At 30.1% G+C, this 9,230-nt stretch overlaps 1 long non-coding RNA gene across 6 annotated transcripts; it reads left to right on the top strand.

The window, feature by feature from the left end:
- Positions 1–2,462: 2,462 nt before the first annotated feature.
- On the top strand, positions 2,463–8,855 carry LOC107910162 (uncharacterized). 6 transcript variants are annotated; one of them, XR_001687505.2, is made up of 5 exons: positions 2,531–3,318; positions 3,390–3,481; positions 3,675–3,718; positions 4,462–6,031; positions 6,728–6,924. It is a non-coding gene; the product is annotated as an uncharacterized lncRNA (long non-coding RNA). The 6 variants fall into 6 exon arrangements; XR_005916723.1 differs by having other exon boundaries at positions 2,536–2,774; positions 2,854–3,318; positions 3,675–6,031; XR_005916722.1 differs by having other exon boundaries at positions 2,536–3,288; positions 3,675–6,031.
- The last annotated feature ends 375 nt before the right edge of the window (positions 8,856–9,230 follow it).

Genomic DNA, 9,230 nt, shown 5'->3' with positions numbered 1-9,230 from the left:
ATAAACTAATCTACGCAAAAGAAGTCACTTTGCAAGCATTTTGTTTCAACTAATCTATTTAAAATATTAGACATTCTTCATTAAATCCCAAAGCCAAAAAATGAATTTATTTGTTTCAAAATATTTCAAATTTAAACCAAAATAATTTGAATAAAGGTAAAACCCATATCAAGATATCGGACACTCCATTATTATTTCATTTTTGACAAAAAATATTAACTTGTAAGTGATATCTTATTGTAGTAATAAAAAATTGACAATAAAAACATGTCGAACAATAAATTTTCCTTTGGGCCAATTTATTGCTCACATGTAAAATTGAATAACCGTCACATGTTTATCACCACAGTTGCACATGTAATCACTACACCAAAACAGGCTTTTTTGCGGCGTTTGGATAAAAAAAGCCGCTAAAGATCGAGCATTAGCGACGCTTTATTAAAAACGCCGCTATAAATAAGCATTAGCGGCATTTTCTAGAAAGTGCCACAAAAAACTTAATCCCAACGAAGCCGTTTTCTGAGTTTTCAGAGGCTTTAACGGTGTTTTTGATAAAGTGCCACTAATGCTCAGGCCTTTAGCGGTGTTTTTGAGGAAGTGCCGCTAATGCTCAGGGATTTAGCGGCGTTTTTGATAAAGCGCCGCTAATGCTCAATGATTTAGCGACGTTTTTGGGAAAGCGCCGCTGATGCTCAGGGTTTTAGCGGCATTTTTAATAAAGCGCCGCTAATGCTCAGTGATTTAGCGGCATTTTTGAGAAAGCACAGCTAATGATCAGGGCTTTAGCGGCATTTTTGATTAAGCGCTGCTAATTCTCTATTTTTAGCTGCGCTTTTTGCTCAGGGATTTAAAATAATTTAAAATATTTGTTAAAAATAGAAAAATTAAAATACTATTATTTAAAATAATTTAAAATTTTTGTTAAAAATAGAAAAATTAAAATACTATTATTTAAAATAATATTAAAGTTTTTTGGATACATTACTGATTTTTTTAATTTACATATTAAATAGTTTCTTATATAATCGTAAAAGAGATTGTATTAATTTTAAAATATTGAATTAATTATCACTATAGTTTAGGTTTTTTGGTTTAGGGTATATGGTTTAGAGTTTAAGATTTAGTTGTTACCATTTTAAGGTTTATGGATTATGGGTTTAGGGGTTATGGTTTATGGTTTAAAGGCTGAGGTTTAAGGTTTAGAGGTTATGTGTTAAGGGTTTATGGTTTGGGGTTTAGATTAACTAGTATTTTCTAATTTATATATTAATTATTTTCTTATATAATTGTAAAAGAGATAATATATATTAATTTGGTTCTTCAAAATTGTGTGAAGATTTGGTTCTTCAAAATCGATATAAGCTATATCCAAGGTTATCCCTGTCTTATCCCATCTCGGTTCAGTATTTTTAGTGCTCGGTTCAGTTTTTTTATCCAGTTCAGTTTTTTGCGTGTTTTGCCTTGCCCCCGCTGTGATTAAATAATTACATATGGATTTAGGGATTATGAATTAGGGATCATGGTTTAAGGGTTGGGGTTTAAGGTTTAGGGGTTAGGAGTTAGGGGTTAGGGGTTAATAGTTATGGATTTAGGGTTTAGGATTTAAGGATTTAAGGGTCGGGTTAGGGTTTAGATTAATTAGTTTTTTAATTTATATATTAAATATGTTCGTAGATAATTGTAAAAGAGATAATAATAAATTTAATATATTAAAATTATGAGTATAGTTTATATTATTTAAGAGATATATAATAGATAGACTTTATGTATATTGAATGGCTAATTTAGGGTTTAAGGTTTATTTGAGATTTGTTAAATGATACAATTTTATACAATTGATTAATGCTTTTATATGTAAAAATATTTAATCTAAACCATTTGATATATTTGATATGGATATTTAGGTAATTATTTTTTTTAAAGATTTATATAATTGATATGGATATATTTTTGATATGGATATTTGATATATTATATAATTGTAAAAGATTTATAAAAGTTATAAAATTTAAACAATTAAAAGTAATGTCTTAAATCTTATCAAAATTTTAAATAATATTATTTAAATAATATTAATAATGTGTATCAATTAAAAATAATGTCTACAAGAATGTATGAAAATCATAAATCTATTAAAAAATTGAAAATTTATAAATATATAATATTATTTCAGAGACATATATATATTTAAAAGTGAAATCATTAGCGGCGTTTGGTCAAAATCGCCGCAAAAAATACATTTAAAATTTAACCAAACGGCGCCGTTTCATTGACGAATTAAATATTAGTGGCGTTTTGTATACAAACGCCACAAAAAATATATTAAGAATTTAATAAAACGGCGCCGTTTCATTGATGAATTAAATATTAGTGGCGTTTTCTATAAAAACCCGCAAAAAATACATTAAAAATTTAACAAAACGGCGTTGTTTCATTGACTAATTAAAGGAAAAGTTGTAAAATTAGTGGCATTTTTCTGTAAACGCCGCAATTGTTGAAATAGAAACCGGCATCGTTTTAAACATAAATCGGTTTTTTTCTCCTGATTCCCCGCTCCCAGCCCCAAATGCCTTATCTATCGAAATCCCTAATTATCAGTCAGAGCTAGAGAGATCACTGCTTTGTCGATTTCTTACCCACGATTCCTCGGTTGCTTTTTTTACTTACAAGGAAAAGGTTCAGTGTTTGGGTTTCTTGCAAACTTACATAACCCACACAAAGAAGACGAAGAAGGTGGCATTCGATTCTGGTTTTTGGTGAATTCGACTTTTAAGGTTCAGTTTCTTTATTTTGCGTATAAAAAGTTTGGGTTTCCTTGTTTTTGTTTATTTTTTTGTTTGTAATTTGTTGAAGACCCGTTGAATGAAGTGAAATCGTCTTCACATAACCCACACAGAGAAGACGAAGAAGGTGGCATTTGGTTTCTGTTTTTATTACTATCGGTATTCAAGGTTCGATTTCTTTATTTTGCGTATTTAATCTTTGGGTTTTCTTGTTCTTAGTCTTGGTCTTGCACCAAATGCACTTTCCTCAACTCTCCATCCTAAACAGCCGCTTGCAAAGTCTATCTCTCACCTCCGTCACCGTCTTCGCCGTCTAAATAGGCTTGTAAAGCTTGCACTTTTTTGAACCTTTACAACAAATCCAACTGTGAAATCTGTATTCAACTTCATTCCCCTTCATTCCCCTGATATCATTTGTTTTCAAGAGGTTACTCTGATGATTTATGACCTTTTTCGTGGGTCTAACTGGTGGAAAGGGTACCGGTGCTCTATCTCGGACGACACGGTGAGTTTGAGAGCTTACTTTTGTATGCAGGTATGTTTTGATTGCCATAATTTTGTGAAGCTTTTTATGCAAATGTGTATACTTACTATATTGTTTTGCAGTTAAGCAAATTGCCTGTGAAATCCTTAACAGTCTGAAACATATTGCATTGATGGAGGCCAAGATGAAAAAACTCTCTGATTTACTGAGTAAGGTTAGTTGGTTGCTTATATTGTGATGGTATGATTATAGTTCACTAACCCTGGCCCTAAGCACCTTGTATGGATGGCTGTAGGTATCATTAGCTTCTCTATTGACGGGTCCTTCTCATTTCTATCTTCTTTCAATTGTTTCTTTAAAAACAATATTTCTAAACTTTTTTTGTCTGCAATTCATTTATTGTTTAGAATTTAGAAGGGATTGAGGAAGCAGCAAGCAATGGCCCCAAAAGGTATTTGGATTTGGATTTTAGCTTTTACTGATTTTGAATCACTTTTGCTCTCACTAAATATGAGTTAAGTTAACTTTAGTTTCATTGGACGTAATTATGAACTCGATGATGTCTCTCATTTCCAATTCTTAATTTATAATTAATCATTTCTGAAGATTTCATTTGACATACTTTCTATATATAATTAATTGCAGTGACATAAGAAACTTTGATAGCATATTTGATGTCTGGGGGTAGGATTAGGTGGTGATAATATTTTGCTCTCTTTTAAATATGGACAATATAGGAAGGATGAGAAGAAAAGAAACATAACCCAGATTGTGTTTTTATCCTCCTCTTTTATCTGTATTGACTTTCACAAGTAGTAAACCCAGATTGTGTTTTTTTTTCCCGATGAAGATAAATATTCTGAGAATTTTCCTATTTGTTTCCGACGAGGAGGGCTTTAAAATTTTTATTTTTGTTTTTTCAATATTGTAGAAGAGAGAAAAATTGAAAATATAGTAATAAAATAGTAGTAAAAAAAATGGGAAATGGGAAAAGGGAAAGGGGGAAGTAGTAATAGTACTCTGTTACTTGTTTACTTCTCTTTTAATATATTCCCTATCTTTGCCCTTACTTTTTGCATTGTCTGCTTTTCTATTCAATATATTGCATTGTCCACATTCCTCTTTCTCTGCCTTTTATCTGTCTTATTTTTATGTGTTGAAATTGCTTTGATCTTTCTTTTTATTTTATATTAGACAGAGAAAGCATTTCTCAAACACCCCAAGGTGTTTTTAAGGTGAACTAGCTTCTTCCATGTCTTTATTAATTCTTGGTTTTGTTGATTTCATTTTTAAATTATTAGTGTTTTTCGAGATCTGGGTTAAATTAGTGATGGTTTTTTTTCTATTTAGATCTTGCATTAATTTGAAATTTGATTTGGTATTTTGGCGGCTTGAATTTTCAATTCCAAATATATGTTTTCTTAATGTAAATTTTGTGATACTTGCACTTGGATCTGCAATTGTTTTTCCCCCCTGCTAAATTATGATCCATCTGTTACAAATCTGTTTTGCATTGGTCATCAAATAACATGCACAAATAATATTATTTGCATATATTTTGAGGAAAATTATAATATTATTATATATAATCAATGCAAAATTTTTAAGGCACCTTATTAAATACGAAATTTATAGGCATGAAACTAAGAATGATTAAAGCTTCTGCAAACTTTTTTGTTGTCAACATGGCGACTTTAGCTTTCTCAGCATCAATAATTACTGAACTATTAACCTTAATCTCCTCAAAATCACATTCTTTAGCAAGCTTCATAACTAGCTTAACGACGCACTAATCTCTTAAAAGCAAAGAATTTAATTGAATTTCATATTTTTGCAAGTTAAATTTAGTAGAGTCTGTCGTCATTCATTGTGTGGTTATTTGTGTTTTTCGGCCACTATATGTTGTTTTTGCTTTTTCCTTTTGTGGTGCTTTGTCGCACAGCACTTGGGCTACATATCCCCACGAGTTTGAAGAATTTGCTACAAGCTTAAAATGTGAAAAAAAAAAGAAGTCATCAAACTGTTCTTTTTTTACCATTAAATACCTCTGCTAGTAATTTTGGATACTGCTTCTTTGCTTCCAATCATACCTTGTTTATTTCTATTCCAATTAGATTACATTGATATGAGCATGCTTTATCTGTTGACACCTTTCATAAACTAGTTTCTGCGCAAATCACGTATCCTTTTCATAAACTAGTTTTAGTTCAATGCAGTATGGTACTTAATTTGTTTTCCATAATTCCTTGAAAAGATTTTATATTACAAAATAAGATCATTGTCTATCTTTAAATTTTGTTCCTCATGAAGTTTGAACATAGATTTGTTGACCAGAATGTTGTGTTTCATGTTTTCACTTAGAAATACCCTTTGTAACTTTTTTAAACATTTACCTGATTTTGGCCAACTAAAATCTTATTACTTCTTATCTACATGTTTTTTATTCAATTATTGGATATTCTGTTTGATTCCGTGTTAAAATGTGGAAGGTGTTACAGGATTATGGATTGGCATTCTGTAACTATTTTCCTTGACAAACTTAGAAATAAAGCAATCACATTCACTATTTTTCAAGCCACTTGCGTATTACTCCTCTATGTTGAATCAAATTGAGGAATTGCTAAGTGCTAGAGACTATAAAGCTGCCATGTAGCTATCAGAAAATCTAAGAAGCTTGGCACTGAAGGGACTTCATTATTTTCAAACTTTTGAGGATTCACTTCGGCTTTCTCTTCTGTTTTTGCTTCTTTGATTCAGCTAATAGGTGCGTTACTATAAAAGTCCCTGCTTTGTTTCTCTTGCCATACCTGTTTATCTATCGGGTTTTTAACCATGATTTTAAACTTTTAACTAATTTTTTTAAAAAAAATTGTTGATTAGATAAATTTAGATTATCTGATCATTGAATCTATATGTTGTTGGGCTGCCCAAAAAAAACTTGAAATAGGTTTACTTAGTACTAGTTAAATCGGGCTTGATTTTAGATAAATCTAATTATTATCTTTAAGCATGATATGTTCTAATACTTTGATTTAAGCTGTTGATGTATGTATTCTGACTATGGAATGTCATGTTCAAATATTCTACAAAGAAGCTAATTAGGAGATTCTGCAATTGTTGATGGTAATTGGAATTTAAGAATACATGCTTAAGGGTTTAATTGGAATTTAAGCATGATATGTTCTAATATTTTAAATTTATATTGATGAATACTTTCCACCTATATTAACTTAAATGAGTAGATATATCAGAAGTGTACATTTTTTTATTCCACAAACAATCTTAAAAAGTTGAGATATTATTTTTTTTAGATGTATTTGTTTATAATTTACTATAACATTATATGACACCTAATTTACTATAACATTATAAAACAATCTTAAAAAGTTGAAATGATTTACTTATCTTTGTCATGTTCACTATGGTTTGAACAGATTAAGTTACTTTTATTTTCATGCAGAGCATGTAGGAACCAAATTTGCAGTTCAAATTTGAAGCCATGCTCAAAAGTTTTTCTCTAAGGCTCATTGCTTTGAGTTCATTACAAGATTTCCTTGATTAAGTAAATGTATTATATCTTTTATTACCAAGATTTACTTGATTAAGAAAATGCATTGTATAATTTATTACCTTGCATATGTATTATTTATTTTAATATTGATTCTAAATTTTTATTTTTAGTTAAGTATTCTAACTTTTGGATTTTAATTGTGTTATTAATTTATTATTTTAAATTCTAAGTTTAAATTCATTAATTTTTATATTAATATTTAGTTTTAAAGTTAAAATTTTTGTAGAAAATTTAATTTAAATAATAATTTTTATTTATCCTTAAAAACATAATATAATATTTATCATAGAAAAAAATTTATTTGAAAAAAATTATTTTTTTAAAAGATATGTTTTTAGCGGTGTTTGTACGAAAAAGCGTCTGTAAAGATCTGTTCTATAGTGGCGATTGTGGGAAAAGCGCCACTAAAGGTAATGGTCTTTAGTGGCGTTAGCGGTAAAAGCACTGCTAAAGGTAATGGTCTTTACCGGCGTTTGTGATAAAAGCGCTGTTAAAGGTAATGGTCTATAGCGGCGTTTGTGGAAAAGCGCCGCTAAAGGTCATGATCTATAGCGGCGTTTGTGGGAAAAGCGCCGCTAAAGGTCATGGTCTATAGCGGCGTTTATTTCTAAAAATGCCATAAAAGTTAGCGACGCGTTCAATAGCAGCGTTTTTTGCAGCGCTTGTCAAAGCGCCACAAATACTTTTAAAGCGCCGCTAAAAACCTATTTTTGGTGTAGTAAATTTTGTTAAATATTAACATTCCTTTGGGCCGATCAATATTAACATGACTTAAGTTACATGCACACAACCTTTTATATTTTAAAACAAAATAATTTCAATAACATACATCACTTTGGCAACTTATTATTTCAATTAAGTTATTTTAATATATATATATAAACATACCAATATTCAAATTTAAAATGTTGATAACAGTCAAAGGTCAGAACTGCAATTTCTGATTGCACTACAATTTTTGAAATAACCCAAAATAAGGTTGTCTAAATAGCGCAATAAAAGATCAAAAACTTTAATCTTTCACTAATTTTTTTAAACCATATATGTTAAAACCTAACATAAATAATATAGTGATTCTAAGCCAAATAATTAGCAAGCACATGTATTCATAATTTTGGCATAGACAAAAACACCAAAGTAATTCACGCATATACGTGTATTCAAAATCAAATAGAAAAACTTAATTTGCATATACCATGTAAATTCAAATTTTTATTTATGATTAAACAAAGATTCACATGAATACTTGAAAAATATTTTCAAGCCAATAAATCCCAAAACCAAAATCATAATAGTTAGCATATCTCACAATTCATACAATAAACGATATCATCATAATTTAACCAAATATTTGGAACCATAAGATGTCAAAACCTATATTATAGAATTGATAAATGATAAAACTAATATATTTAATCCCACTCTTAATGCGTTTTTGGATGATTCTTTATGCAAATTGGTGAATTTGATGCTCTTAATCCTTTGAATTCCTGTTCCTATACTTAGGTGAGCATTTGAGAGCAAAAGGAGCGAAAATCGGACATAAAGAGCAGATTTTAGGACCCACATGGGCTGGGCCTTTCCACACGGGCTAGACACACACCCGTGTGAGCCATACGGCCTGGACACACGGCCATGTGCCAGCCCGTGTCGATTTCGCAACTCATTTCCCAAACACATGAAAAAACGCAATTTTTAGGCTTTCTGAGCATTCTAAAGTTTATAAATATCAAATAGAAGAAGATATATGGGAGCCATCAGAGAATCTTGAAGAAAACAACTCGAAGAACACCATTGGAGTCAACTTTGAAGTAGATTTCCATCAAGATAGAAGACCTCCTTTTAATTTCTTTTGAAGTTTTTATGAGTTTCTTTGTTTCTTGTGGTTTTGCTGATTTTGAGATGTTTTTATTCAGAATTACGAACTAATTCCCTAGATACCTAGGGAGGATGAAACCTAAGATGAATTTTATTATTTGATTTCTATTTTATGCGATAAATATTTAATTCTTGTTCTCAATTATGTGTGCTTATTTCTTGTTTTAATATTTTTGGGATATTAATTCATGTTTAATGTGCTTAATTCAGTGGAGAAAAAGTCTCTGTTTAAGAGTAGATCTAGTATAATTGACTGGACTTGCATGCAATCCTAGAAATAGGACGACATAAATCTACCGGATTAGAGTCAAATCTAATAAGGGAATTCATAGATCGAGTTAATGCGATGATTGGGGTTTTAATTAGAAAGAAATTTCAATTAATCAACCTAGAGTCAGTTTCTCTTACTCTCAAAAGAGATATTAGCATAATTTAGGGATTTCTACGGGCAAGACACCAAGTGAATAAATCGTGTTCAGATTCATAATAATAGATGCAGTCTAGGCAGATTCTT

The sequence above is a fragment of the Gossypium hirsutum genome, chromosome D08 (assembly GCF_007990345.1).
Source record: "Gossypium hirsutum isolate 1008001.06 chromosome D08, Gossypium_hirsutum_v2.1, whole genome shotgun sequence".
Classification (NCBI taxonomy): domain Eukaryota; kingdom Viridiplantae; phylum Streptophyta; class Magnoliopsida; order Malvales; family Malvaceae; genus Gossypium; species Gossypium hirsutum.
The sequence above is the reverse complement of the archived record's forward strand: the minus strand, read 5'-3'. Positions and strand labels throughout refer to the sequence as shown.